This window comes from Mustela nivalis (genome assembly GCF_964662115.1).
Source record: "Mustela nivalis genome assembly, chromosome: 13".
NCBI classification, from domain to species: domain Eukaryota; kingdom Metazoa; phylum Chordata; class Mammalia; order Carnivora; family Mustelidae; genus Mustela; species Mustela nivalis.
In genome coordinates this window covers 48317616-48332818 of record NC_139032.1, presented here as the reverse complement: position 1 = coordinate 48332818, position 15203 = coordinate 48317616, and the positions used below count along the sequence as shown (strand labels likewise).

General features: G+C 41.4%; 1 long non-coding RNA gene across 2 annotated transcripts in view; it reads left to right on the top strand.

The window, feature by feature from the left end:
• The window catches only part of LOC309846500, a 233847-nt gene that overhangs the window by 60039 nt on the left and 158605 nt on the right, over positions 1 to 15203 (top strand). The window contains exon 4 of one of the 2 annotated variants that reach the window (XR_014301964.1): positions 1893 to 2191. This is a non-coding gene — a long non-coding RNA (uncharacterized lncRNA). Of the gene's footprint in view, positions 1 to 1892; positions 2397 to 15203 lie in introns of those variants that run through there. The other variant, XR_014301965.1, reaches the window with a different exon arrangement.

Below are 15203 nucleotides of genomic sequence, written 5' to 3'. Positions count from 1 at the left end.
TCTGCTTTCCCCCTCCCTCCTGCATCTGCCTGCTCCTTAGCCTAGTGAGAATGACAGGAAGGGAGAAGGAAGCTGCCAGGTTTCCTGTATGCGTGTCTGTGGGAGGGAGACGAAGAGGGCTGGCAGCCATGAACTAAGTGGGCTCCATTCCATCTATCTTTTCTGATGAAAGTGAAGCAGATTCAGGCTGCTGCCTGTGAGCTGTGATGGGAGCCATAGCTCAGAGACAATTCCTGGAATGACTGTTCTAGACATTGCACCCATTTCCACCCTGGAGCAACTTACAGGCTGAGGGGGTTGAGAAGTCTAAAGCTGTCGGTAGTGTGTGGTTGGTATTTGGATGAAAATCCCCATGTGCTATTATATAAACTTCAGAGAAAATACTGTGAAAATATAAATAAAGATGTCCTTAAAAGTATGTGTTTTTGGTGTAGCATCTCGTGGCTTCAATCTTTATGCTATTTTATGGCTGTCAATCTCTCCCATTTGGGGTAAAATGGGTTTGGCTTCCAAATAGTTCTCATAAAAGGTTAAGGTTTAGAGACCCAGTGTATCCATTGTTTCATCAAGATCCAGTGAATACGTTGTTTTATTTCAACGTTTGTGCCTGGTTACTGCAACAGATTCCAGATCCTTCTGGATGGTTCTATAAACATTTATCCATTTTTGCATGAATTCGTAATTTCTCAGACCAGTCTAGGGGAGGACTGTCAAGAATGTGGGTAGCAATCGCAGGACGATAAAATCCCATCTTGGGCCTGAGCCTCCCTGCTGGAGTGTCAGGGACGTGAGGCCCCTTTCTCCTTCCTCCCATGCAGTATCCTATGTGCAGACCTGGCACAGTTCCATCAGGTCTTCCTGGGGAAATAAAATTCTTCTGTGGGCTCTGGGGTTAATCTCTACTCTGGCCGTAGAAGGTGTTAACAGCTGACACCTTCCTGCAGCTCATTTCATAAAGATGTCACTTCTGTGCACGTGAGAACCACTGCTCTTCGTCTTGCTGTGGGTATCAGACCTTCTGGATGCCCTGGTCTCCGCTGTTGCTTCCACAGTCACTTTAGGAACTGCCGAAGTCACACAGGATGCAGCAGTAATACTGTTCTGCTCTCCTTTTCTTCTCCCCTACTCAGAGGGCCTCTAGTGTTATGACTATTTTTTTTTTTTTAATTGAACTGTTAGGTTAGTGTCCCACTTTTTGGAGAAACTTGAAATAAATTCACGTTTATGTGGAGGCATTATGTGTAGCACTTCCAAGGGATCTTCTTTAGTAATCGGGGTCCTGGGGTAGTTACCGTGCACTTCAGCTCTTTCATATCAGCGTAAATCCCTTCTTCGTTTAAAAATGTCTTAATTTCTCATTAGACACAGCAGATGCCCTCGTACTATTTTTCCAGGCCGGGGTGGGGCAGGGGAGGGAAACTACTAGGTGCTGAAAATGGGATTTATTGTGGCTTTACTCCAGATAAAATACATCGTGCTATGGTAACAAGCAGCCCTAAAATCTAGTTTCTGAAAACATTTTTTGCTTATACTCCATGTCTAAAGATAAATAGTATCAGTGTAGTTATTTAGAAGCTCAAGCTGATAGAGACTTCAGCATTAGGATGCCTCCATCTCCCCATGACATTTGGGGTTTGCAACAGCAGGGAAGAGAACAAGTAAATACAGCTCTTAGATGCATTCCCTGGGAAATGATACGTGTCACTTTTGTTCACTTTGATTGGCCAAAGAAAGTCATTGAACAGGAATCTTGGTGAATTCTGAAGTAAGGGGATGGACTTGAGCCAGCAAATAGCTTGGGAAGAGGTTTGAGTGGGTTGGAAGGTATACATGATAAGCCCAGTGCTCCCACAACTGATTTTCTGCTGATAGCATTTATCATTTCTTTCCAGGGAGCCTAAAGAAGATGAAATCAATTGGCACGGATTCTGCAACTAAATGATGCTTTCGCAGGGGTAAAGCTTTTTGGAACTGCACTGCTTACTAAGAGCGTGAAATGCCACAGGAGTGGCTGCAACATTGGTGGAAGTCAGCCATTCTGCCACGCTTCCTCTATACTCTGCCACCGTCAGGGGATCACTGGAGAGGATGGGGGTCATTGAGTGCACGTGAGGTCCCATTTGCTGCCCCTTACTGGTGAGCATGCACCATCTGCCCAGAGGAAGGACAACGCTGTCTATGGATTTGCAGTGTGAGTCACTTACACAGGTAGTTTGTGAGAGGCATATGACACAGCAAAACTTGCTTTGAGTAAAATCAAAAACATCAGAAAAATGCAACTCTTTAAATGGTATAGAGTTTTCAGCCTTTGCCTTGTACTTTTCTAAGCCCTTTTATGACAGTATCTCATACAGTTCTTTAAAAGAATAGAAATCAGGGGCACCTGGGTGGCTCAGTTGGTTAAGCATCTGCCTTGAGCTGAGGTCATGATCCCTGGGTCCTGGGATCAAGTGTCGCATCAGGCTCCTTGTCAGGCAGGAAGCCTGCTTATCCCTCTCTCCCTGCTCATGCTCACTCTCTCTCAAATAAATAAAATCTTTAAAAAATATATAGAAATCAGCCTCCTTAACTCCTTCACACCTATCACCACCCAACATTCTAAATATTTACCTATTTGTTTTATTTGTCTGGTGGCTGCTTTCTGCCTTGCCTGGGTGTAGGGAGGGACAAATTTCGACACATTGTGGAATCACCAGTCACTTCTATGACCAGACTCCTCCCTGATACTGCGTATCAGAGACCCTGTGCAGAGACCCTTCTTAGCACTCCACGGCCCCTTGCACTTCCTTTCATACCAAACAACAGCACTTATTGAAGGATTGTGGCTTGAAATTCATTGGAATTTTCAGCCTTTACTACTTGAATTAATATAAAACGTGTGCTCTTTCCTTTTTGAGAAACTTTAGGCATCACTAGCAGGAAAGGAGGGTCTTAGAGCCCAACTGTTCTGCATTTTATCAACAAATACATCTTATCTTTTAAGTTTGGACCCTCACGTCACAATAGCTGCTCCATAGGTGAACCTGGAAGCACTCCTGATAGTGTCTGTGTGGTGTCTTGGGAGAAGGGTTAGAAGGGTGAGCCTAGGGGTGCCCTGTGTTTTAGGAAGGGGACCTGGGCAAGGCCAATTTGAGGCTAGATGTTCGTTGCTCTCTGGACCTTTCCCTTCAACCTGTTTACATCTCCACCCCCCACACTCCTTTCCCTTCTTCTGTCTTCTTTCTTTCTTTTCACTCACCAGGTAAAAAAACAAAAACAACAACAACAACAAAATCACAAAAAACACAAACCTTTCTAATTGTCTCATCTCAAGCACATTAATTCTCTTGAATACCTTTGAGGCCCTACTTCTTTGGAAGTTGGTATTTTTCTTAAGCAAAGGTAGTTTCCTCACAAAAAAAGAATTCTGGTGCCAGGCATTATCATATTATTCATTGTCACAAAGTTTTTATAATCTTATTACATCTGTCACCTAAGTAATCTCTTCTTTTCTTGTGTGTGTGTGCGTGCGCGTGTTTGGTGAGGGGTTAAGTGATGACTCAGAAATTAAGAGTCTTAACTAAGTTCATAAAATCGTTTAGTAGCAGAGTTGAGATGATAAAAGTCCTTTCTCCATTCATGTTCTTTCTTTATTAGAATAGGTTATCTACAACGTTGAAGATCTGTAAGTCTCCTTTGTGGGGCACAGTCAGGTTATTCTAAAATTAAGACAGGAAATGTTGGCAGTCTGAAGGTGTGCTGCTGAGATGGAAAGAGACATGGAGACTTTAATTACTAGATACTGCATGTTGGGACATGGGACTCACTTCTAAGTGCTATCTTCTTCTTTTTTTTTTTTTAAAGGATTTTATTTATGAGAGAAAGAGAGAGAGAGGCGGGGAGCGCATGCACAAGTAAGGGGAGCAGCAGGCAGAGGGAGAAGCGGATTCCCGCTGAGCAATGAGCCTGATGTAGGACTCCCGGATCCTGACAGGAGCTGAAGGCAAATGCTTAACTGACTGAGCCACCCAGGTGCCCCTAAGTGCTATTTCTTTTATGCAACACTTCTCATTTGGCAAAATTGAATGGGACCAAATACAAATTTTCAGGTATGTTACATGTTGTGATAAAATCACTTCACACTCCTGTTTGCTTTGTGCACAGATGGACCTGCTTTTTCTTGTGGTTTCTGTAAAAAATTACATCAGCTTCGGTTGCATAAAACAATGATAATTTATCCTCTCAAAGGTTCAGAAGTCAGTATTCTGCACCCCAGGTGTCATCAGGACTGGGGGGCAGTCTGGAGGCTGTGGGGGAGAATCTGTAACTTGGCCTCTTCAGCTTCTCGTGGCTGCTGGCAACCCGTGCTGTTCACCGGTTTGTGACACAGTCCAAACTCCAAACTCTGCCTCTGTCTCGTGTGTGTGTGTGTGTGTGTGTGTGTGTGTAATCTCCCCCTACTACCTCTTATAGATACTTGTGACTGCATTTAGGGCCCACCCAGATCTTTTGGGATCATCTGCTTATGTCACAAAGCCCTCAATTTAATCACGTCTTCAGACACCCTTTTTCCAGACGAGGTAGCATTTATAGGTCCCTGGGATGAGGGCCTTATTCTCTGGGGGCTGTTACTCAGCCCTCTGCCAGTCTCTACTTCAGTGCTGTCTTCTCATCTCTTCACAAGTTTTAAAAACATGTAGTACATTATAGTCTATCGCAATTCACCTTATTTACATAAATATGTACCTTTTAAAACTTACATAGGCTTTTTCTTTTTTTTTTTAAGATTTTATTTATTTACTTGACAGAGAGAGACACAGGGAAAGAGGGAACACAATCGGGGGAGTGGGAGAGGGAAAGCAGGCTTCCCACGAAGGAGAGAGCCTGACGCACGGCTCAATTCAAGGACCATAGGATCATGACCTGAGCCTAAGGCAGATGCTTAACGACTGAGCCACCCAGGTGCCGTATTTTATTTTTCTAAAGTGGGGTAGGTAAGCTCTTTCTGCAAGCCTTCAAGGCTGGTGCGCCCTCCGGTTTCCATTGCAACTCTTCTTCTCTGCCCCAGAGCGTAGGGCAGGCAGGGCCAATAGTCAAAGAATGAGTGTGCCGTGTTCTAGTAAAATCAAAACCAGATTTGGCACACTGGCCTCAGCTTGCTCCAAAAACCTCTCTGCATCTCTTTTATTATTTCTACCTCTAAATTTTAAGTTTTGATGTTTTACTTTAGTCTTCTTTGCTCTGAGAGATAGTACCAACCACTTATTTGTTTTTTTTCCTACTGCCAAGCTAAGACATTTGCACAGAAATGCAGTGCATTGCAATTTGGTACTGCCTGGATGCATTTAAAAACATTCCTTTTCTTTTGGCTCTGCCCTCTTGCATCTCCTGTTCCATTATGCACTCAATAATACAACGAGTGTTCATTGTGAATGTACCAGATGCCAAGTATTGTGTCCAGCATGTGACCTGAGGTACATTGTGAAGGAATTTCAGAGTGGGAATTGTTTGGGAGATTTAGGGGACAAAGTCCTCAAGATTTAGTAGTGGGTGTGATTTGGACACACGAGGGAGAAAGATCTCAAAGATGACTCCTGTGTTTCTGACTTGACAATAGCTAGAGGGTGTTATCACTCATGGAGATGAACAATGCTGGAAGAAGTAGTTTTGGTGAGCTTATAATTTGATATTGGAGGGGCTGACTCTGAGACATCTTTGGGGTCTGTCCCCGAGGCTTTTGCTCACTACCTACCTATGTAAGCATGTCTTACTCTTAATTTACTATAATCATTTTCCATGTAAGTAAATATATGTATGTGTGTATGTGTACATAAATATGTGTATGTACAAAGGTAGATGTGTGTGTACACCAAACACACCTACTACTACCAGTAATCTATTATGACCAGAAATTCTGGTAAGAGATAGGATAGCTATTCTCACACCAATGTATGCGAAAGGAAAGAACTAAACTAGTAAGTATTTCCTGAGCACCAGCTATAGATACATTTTTTTTCATTCTTGCCATGAATTTATGATAGATGTACTAATGTTTTTTCTGTTATGCTTTTATGTAAAGGGAGGCTTTGAAAGGTTAATAATTTACTCAACCTCTGAGTTAGGATTTGAACCCAGTCAGTTGTTTATTCCTGAGTGAGCTGATAGACTTGTAAACAATTTGCTTATAATTTCACACATTAAATGAGACTTCGTGGGCTGATAGACTTGTAAACAATTTGCTTGTAATTTCACACATTAAATGAGACTTTACCTGGGAGGTCTTCAAAGAATACCTCCTCCCCAGCCCTAAAATTACAGTCTAGATGCCCCTCCTATAAACTCCTGAAATGTTATCTTTTTTTTCTTTTTTTCCATAGCATTTATTGCATGACCTTTTTAAAGACAAAGTTTTTCAGGGGCGTAGACTCTTATTTTTTATATTATCTCCTTTCCTACAACACTCAGCCAAAAATCAGTGTTCAGCACATGCTTTCTGATTAAGAATTTCTTCTCTGCTGAAGGGTTATTAAACTGATATGGTTTAACTTTTGTAGGGTCTTGACTATACACCACCACTGAATGGTTTGTTCGTTTGGGACATCCCCATTCCAGTGTTACAGAGATTTTGTTCTTGAGAATTCTTGTCTAAAAAAAGAGCAAAGCAAGCAGAGCAAAACAAAACAAAATGTAATAAAATAGCAAAACCCTAAGGAGTGAACCTCAAATTCCATAAAGTCTGATAGGAGAAACATTTTGAGGTAGTTGGTCCTTCATCTAAAGGAAAGCCAGCTCTTAAGTTAAAGACTACGTGACACAAAGTTGCCTTCATCAGCTTCAGGTATTGGCTAAAGCTGAGCTCGGTGGGCATTTGACAAAAAAAGGAGCTTTCAAAGCCTCTTCTCACACTTTGAATCTATGACTTCAAATACCTACCTACTGCGGCCCAGTTTTAGGTTACATGTTTTAGATCCATTGTCTCAGTTAGTCCTCAAAGTTTTGTGATAAAGGTTTTATTATTATTTTATTAAACCTGGGAGGAAATAAGAGCCAGAGATGTTATATAATTTGCCCAGTGACACACAGCTGCTGGGTGGTGAGCCCAGGAGCAGCTGGCCGAAGCCCATGCTTTATGATGCCTCTCTAAGTAATGACATTCCCAGGTGACATTCCCAACCCTTTTCCAGATTTCCCTAGAGCACTTCTCAAACTTTAATGTACATCAAACTCACTTGGGGTTCTTATTAAAATGCAGCTTTTGAGTCAGTGTGAGGACTGCTTTTCCACATTTTTAACAAGTTTCCAGGTGATGGCAACACTGCTGGCCCTTGGCCCACACTTCAATGCCCAAGAGACCGCCGACGTGAATCTCCACTGTGAGAGGGGAAATAGGGTACAAACTATACCCAGACAGCCACCAGTGCTGAACCGTAGGTGGAGGGAAAGTCGCTGTGGGAGTGAATGTCGGAAGCTTGTCATGCTTGGTGCTGCTCCTTAAGACAGGCTGGCTTATAGGTGAAGGGGAGATTGATGACACCGTGGAAGAAGAACAGAATAGAAATAAAATGAAGATTTGTCTGTCATATCTCCCATCAGCAGTAACTGCCTGTGGCACGCTGGGTTCATTCCTCAATGCAGGTTCACTGAGTTAGCTGGGTCTGTGAGAAGAAGGACATTTAAATTCTCCTTTCATTGTGGTCGTTACCAGAGATGTAGTCTTTTGTCAAAGCTTTTCCTCAGCACAAGACTCTGGTGAGTTAGAGGCGGAAGAGATGAGATGATGGCCTCCCTTCTCCCGAAGTTTTTCTTCCCCATTCAGAATATGAGAGAGACTGGGGAATCTTAACAGTCTCGGGGCTGGAGTGGAACCCCAAAGAAAAACGGATGCGAGAGATGGCTCAGAGAATCGCATAGCTTCTGACTCTCCCAAATGCTTACTGATATGTGCTGGCTCTTTCCTTATGGATCAGGAAGTAGTGGCACAGCTAAGATTTCCCATGGTCTCCCGATAATGGTCTTGGGGGCTTGGGAAACTGAGCATCTCCCATGGAGCAGTGAATGTTTACTGACAAGAAAGAGAGGAAGAAAGTGAGGAAAAGGAAAAGGAAGGAAGAGAGAACAAAAGTAACAGAAAAAGCTTATTTATCATTTATCTTTGCCATTTCAATTGCTATGCAATAGTCTATTCTATAACAGGTGTTTGAAGGGATCTTAGGTACTTTAAAAGCAAGTTTCAGTTTAAAGGGCGTTCCTTCCTCTTTTCCCTATCCTATCCATCTCTTTTGTTCTATGACAGTTATCTTTTATATAGCCTGTTAGAATGGATATAAATAGGAAATAGAATTGAGAGGTAGCATGAAATCGTGGTGCAAAAACTGACCTAGGGTCTAAAGCATGGGATTTTGGGTTCTCTGCCATTAGCTGTTTCCCGTGGAAGTCAGCTGGGAGTCCATAGAATTTTCAGATTGACTGAAGCCTTGTTCCAAGAACTGCAGAATTGCAGAAGGCTGGAGTCCTGGAGCCCTTCCCAAGATTTCCTTCATTTCCCTAGGAGCCAATGCTTTGGTCACCTTCGCCCCAATTTTCTGCTGCCGCTGAATGTGTGTTTTCTTTGCTCAATCTTTTATGCCCAACTAAATGAGGGCCCCTCACAGCGGTCACAGACGCAAGGCTGGTGCAGATTGCATATCCTTTGCCTCTCTGTTCATCATATCCCACATAGCTACCCACAACTATGCCTGGCCACTGCAGCATCACCGGCGATCTCTCCTGGGCACTGCTTTTCCTCTCCGTTAATCCTGGAGCTTCTTGCTGCCGTGCTGATTGCCTGTTCCTCCTCTTCCCTTCCTTTCTTCCCTTGCCTTGTAACTCACATGCACAGAAACAAGAATGAAAACTCGACTTTTCTTACAGAGAGCACTTTACCTCTAATACTGTTAAGGTCTCCTTTTCTACCACAATGAAGTACTTTTTATAAAGCAAAGAAGGATTCTAATGCCTGGTATTACTGTAATACAGTTTTGATCACATTACACATGTCACTTAACATGAAGCAATCTTTTACATTTTTCTTGTAGATGACGGACCAGGAATTAAGTGAGTTAATTAAGTGGATGAGTTGCAGAATTGAGATGCCACAGAATCCTGTGGTTTTTGTTTTGTTTTGTTTTGTTTTAAGTTAAGAATAGATGTTCTATAAAGCCTAAGATTTGAAAATCTTATTTGTAGAGCAGATAGGTGAATATGATCACAAGGAGCAGTGTCTGGGATCTGAAGGTGTGTGATTAAGAGTGGAATAGGCATGATAACTTCTGAATCCTTCTCCATGAGGCTCAGGAACTAGGATTCCTTCCCCAGTGCTATTTCTTATGCGACAGCTTCTTTATTGGGCAACACTGAATATGACCAAATAACAAAGTTATATTGTGATGAAATAGTTTTATTGAAATCAAACGGCAGTTAGAAATTCATGAACGAGTGTGAGAGCTTAAAAAAATGCATAGGTTCTTCAAATTATTGGAGCGATATATTATTACTGGAGAATATGTAAGGATAAGAGAAACAGAAAAGTAATTTGGAATTTCAGTATCTAGAGAGAATAAGCACTGTTACTTTATACTTTCTTGTGGTCCTGATATGCAGCTAGTTCTGTACCTTGATTTATTTCATAAGCATTTTCTGAGTCCCATGTCGTTTTCGTGTCACTGTTTCATAGGGTTATAAAATAGAGCATCCAATGATTCTCTGGTTTGCAATAAAGTTGTGTGTAATTTCGCATTATTAAAAATAATTATGATGTGAAAAGATGATCTATAAATAGATAGAATATATTTTCTTAGAATAAATTCCCAAAGGTTGAATTACCGAGCCAAAGCCTCCTGCTAATACTTTATGCTTCTGCTCTGTGAGAATAGACTTTCGTATACCTTTATCACATAGAATATTCTAACTTTAAAATGGCTGATTTGATAACTGAAAAATGGTATCCAGTTTTTTAATTTGTCCTTGATTATTAGTGAGTAGAACATGTCTATTTTTACTTTTTTCCTTTGAATTTAGTATATTTCCATCCTGAGCATGTTTGTTCTGTTGTCCTTTTATTGTTTCCTTGCCCATTTGTGGCTATCGAGAGGCTTTTTAGAATGACTAAGCTAAGCAATGCTTTGTTTAAAGCACTAGACTATTTCGGACGAGAGTTTTTTGCTACTAGAAGCAAAGGGGTGTGGAATTCCATTCCATCCTGGCATGTGCTGACTTTTTTGGCAGATTTCAAAGCTGTCTCTGGGCTTCATGTCAGTGTGACCTAGAAAGGAATGAAAGCTCAGCCAGCCCAGGTCACTGTCAGAGCTGTAACCTTCACTCTGATTTCCTGTTTCCCTGAGGTTGGCCTCAATATAGATTCTACGTTCTCCAGCAAAGTGCAGCATTAGATTTATTTTCTTTTTGCTTTGTCAAGGCGGATTAATGCACATTGAGGTTAGAGGCTGCCCAAGAATAAACGGTAAACAGACAAAACTCAGTTTGGGGGACACCTTCCACCTCACTGACCAGTGATCTCATGCTGCCCCTAGAAGGTCCAGGATCTGCTTGCTGTTACCACATGTTCTGGATCATTTAAAGGCTTCTCCTGACCATTGAAACCTCCCTGTCAATTACCTGATTTCCTCTGAATCCTGTTGTCTGGCGGCTGTTTGCAGCACTGTTGTTAGGTGAAGTTGAATCCATTTTGGACTGCCCGTTTTAAAAGAAATGTATAAACAAAGGAGAGGTCTCTACTTGCATGTCTGTGTCTGTCTGATTTGTATGCTCTGTCACTATTTCCTCCGTTAAAAATCTATCTTGTAATATTCTTTGCACATATACTTTTGTCTAAGATTTTTCCCAGTTGCTTTTCCAATTGATTTTCCCATTTGGGTTATATCTTTTTCAGCTTTGATCCTCCCTAGTATATTGCTTGCTCTCTTCTGTGGGCACATACTGAATTAGAGTAATTTCCATATGTATCCTTTCCCACAGTGGGTTATATGCCCTATAAAATAGAGATTGTGTCTATTTTTCTTTCTTACTTTCTCAATTAATCAATGTATTTTCCTTATATAGTGAGTTGCTCATAGTTTTTTACTTGAATAATTTGAGTCATATTAATGGCTAGAAGTTCAGGTACTATGGCAGGCTGAAGCAAAAGGAGACATTTTTTAACCTCACGTTATTTAATATAGTTGAATGCCAAACGTGGCTAGCAGGAAGGGCAGCCATTAGTTAAGTAAGGCAGTTCCTCAAGGAAAGCTAAAGTCAAGTTTTAGGTTGGTTTGGTGATCCTCACTCAGCAATATCCTTAAATATCCATCTTCTATCTGTAGGTTGTAGGAGACAAAATTGTCTGTCAAAATGAGTAGGGAAAGATGAATACTTCCTTAACCACTAGGATGTAATTGTTCAGAAATTCACGGAGTAAAACACTGTGCTCTTCTGCCACAGGTTTTTCTTTATGTCATTTGGTGTTACCAGGACAAGCAGTGATGCTGTGGGGATAGCATAGGAGTTCTGATTTGTTCTTTGGGCTCTTGGCCATTGTGAGAGTAAAGAGCTGTCAAGCCAGAGCTCCAGTGTTGGCTCTTGAGGGAGACCCTGCTTGACTTACACAGGTAGGTCTCAGTACGCGCATATACGAAACTTGATTTCTGGAAGTGACCCTTTCTGCCAGAATTGCTACAATGCTAATGTGTCTTGATTTTTCACTGTAATAAATACATGACTGTTTCACAACCTTTACTCTGGCAGTCCTGGTTTTTCAGTGGGCAAAGAATGAAACATTAAGGAGTTAAAACTTCTGCTTTAACATATTTCAAAGAAACTTTCTAGATTCATCCCTTCTCTATATTGTTCAGTAGAGCACACGATAAATAATTTGAGTGTATTCGACCATTTTTCAAACCAAGCAATTGTTTTTCAATAAATCAAAATTTATACCTATTAGCACTATTCCAAGCCCTAGGGAATGCTGGGACAATAAGGAGATCTTATCCTTTTTTAAGATATGTTTTGACTGTGCTCGCTTCAGCAGCACATAGACTCAAATTGGAATGATACAGAGAAGATTAGCATGGCCCCCGTGCAAGGATGACACGCAAATTCATGAAGCATTCCATATTTTTGTGAATTGTGTAAGATTTATGAGTCACAGACTTATACCCCTGAAACAAATAATACATTATATGTTAATCAATAAAATAAAATAAGTTTAGACCCTATTCTTCATAGTACAGGCCAGTCTGTGAAAAGCCACATCATAGAGGTCATGCTCCTAGGAGGTTTGTTAGCAGATGAAGAGAGGTGGGACAGAGACCTACCCTGCCTCTCGCCTGTTGGCCTGTTGAACTTACTTTTCAGTGAAAACTTTAGGTCTTAGTTCACTTTTTAATCTCTGGGATTCTCTTAGAGATAGACATGACATTTGGAGCAATGAACATAACTGATTTTCCTCACTTTGGGTCAATAAAACAAAGGCCTACGGCATATTTTTCTAGTTTTCTCAACTTCCAGAAAAATATTGTCTTACTTGTGATTGGTGCTTTTGACTTGTCAGCACTATAAAATATCATTTCTAGTGCCTACATCACCCACCCAGTAGACCATGGCAACCTCTCCCAAGTTTGTCCTCCCCTGTTCCTAGTTTCATTTTTGTGGTCTGACACACCCAATTGCTTCTGAGTTTTCAGTTACCATGAAGGCCGATGTATGGGAAACTGGCAGTCATATGATAAAACCTTTTAGACCCAACAAAATTCAGATGCCTCTGTTTACCTTGTCTTTCTAATTCCCCTTTTCCCTCTCTTCTTTTTCTTATATTGAGATCCTTGCAGCTCAAAGCGGCAAAATCTTTTGCAGAAAGAAGGACACCATGGCTGAATTTGAACCAAAGTACATTAAGGATACAAGGTCAGACTTGACATTTAAGTTTTATTGGGTTCAAACTATAAGAAAATCTTCATTTTTGTTTGGGTGGTCCTGCCTTCTCCTAAGTGACTAAAAGATAGTGTCTGTTGTCTAAGCCAGGCATCATTTACACAATTGCCTTTGACAATTACTGGGTTAGGAAGGAGTGTATGAACTTATTCTGGCCAGTGACAGTTGAGAAGATTGCTGGCAAAAATTATCAAATGTTTTGTCTCTGATTATATATAATACATACATTATGACATATATATGACACAATATTTGCTGTATATATATTTGCTATATATATAAATATAGGACACACATATATATAGATCTGTCTATCTGGGACACAATATTTGCTTTTCTTCTGGACATAGTTGTGTCTTCGTGGGATGCCTCTAGGGTTGGCATCTTGGCAACATAAGAAAGGTTAGCTGGAACAAGTTGGGGGACAGGCTGAGTTGGACATGTAGAGACAGGACAGCCTTGTGCCTACTTAGTGCTTGAGACTTCTTATGTGAGATAATAAATAAGCCTATTGTCTTGACCATTCAAATCAGAGATTAAATTGCTGGCAGTCAAACCCACCCTCTCTGATAAAGTGTGGTTTGTTGGAGTTAGCCTGAAAGACATGACTTTACAGCTCATTTTCTTCCCATACAGCCATTTTTCCTAAAATTCTACCAACAGGTTCTTCTGTGAGTAAAACCATTGAGGCCTCTGTTAACTATAATTCTGCTTTTTGGAGGGTGTAACACATTCACATTTTATCTCAGTATTGAGTAAAGCTCTCTCATTTATCACTGATTTCCTGAGAGAGTAGCCAACGAAACAGCAAGGTTTGGTGAGAAAGGAGCCAGGAAAGACAGGGAGTGTGGGATAATGCCAGGAAAAGCAGTGTGAGAGGATGGGCTACAAAGCGGGTGATCTGGGAGCAGCGTTGAGACATCACAAGGGAAGCAGTGGGGAGGCACCGCGTGAAGAGCGGGGGCCAGGATGAACACTAGGGACAAATAGGGCTTATATCCCAAATGGAGTTCTACCATCCGGGGCCACTGCAAATGGCGTAGTTCTGAGGACACCAAAAACTGCAGGGTTTCTCACTTAAACTTGCAGATTCTATGTTCCTGCATCTCCCAGTGTACAGAGATGCTATCAAGTTTTACCTGTCTCGGTTTTTCTGGTTGGCTGAAGAAACTCAGCCTCTGCGACATAATGGGATTTAATCCTAGGGCAAAATATTTATTCCTAACAAGTAGACTCTGGGTCTAATGACTTTGGCGTATACAATTTGATTTGGGTTTGATAAGACATTGATTTCAAGTCTTGAAAAGAACATTTTCTTCTTGCCTTTCTCCCCTCCCTCCAACTACCTGCCATCCTCTTAAAAAGATAGAATCTTTTCTCCTGTGTGTTTCAGAGTAATAGAAAGTTGTATTTTTTTTCTTCTTCTTCTTCTTCTTCTCCTGTTGGTGGACATGGAATGGAAAAAACCCAACTTGAATAGACTTCGCATGAAGAAATATATTCTGTGGAGGCCGAGGACAGGTGCAGCTTCTGCAGTCATTCTAGATCTCATTTTCTAAGCAGAAACTTCCCAAATCTGCATTTTAGTCTGAAGCTGTTGTATTCACCCGTCGTCCCCCCCCCCCCCCAGGTGCTGCCCACACGAGCAGACCATATGGTTCTGCTAATGTGCAATAAAACTTGAGAGAAACCATTGAAGCCTGCTCTCTTCTGGGAACAGAAGATCTTTCCAATCAATTCTCCAATGATCTACCCATGTCCTCTTGGCACCTCCCTTCTGGGTCCTGCCAAGCATTCGCTCCTGGCTGCATTTCATCTCTGCCTATTTGCTCCTAAGAGGCTAATCCCTTGTATTCCATTTGCTGCTTTTAGAAAGGGGAGGAGGAGGAGGTAAATCAAGAGAAGAAGTTGTTTTGGAGATCACCTTAAGGCAATTTCAATAATAAATGACTGCAGGGCTGAGTTTCACATCCTAATTATAAATGCCTACTTGAGTGGATGGGCTCCTCTACAAAGTGCTTGGAGTTATGGTTTTGCTCTTAGCTCGGTCCTATTTCAAAAACACGCCTTTGCTTTATTATTCAGCCCACGGAGTGACCAGTATAATTAAGTTGCCAAACAGCTCCCCCCCGCCTCTTTATCACCTTCTCTTTTCAATTACGATAAAGTTTCTGAAAAATTCAGATTAGTGCCTTCAATTCCCTACTTGATCCAAGCAGACGGGGCCAGGGTAAACAGATGGTACCACCTCATTCAGGCAG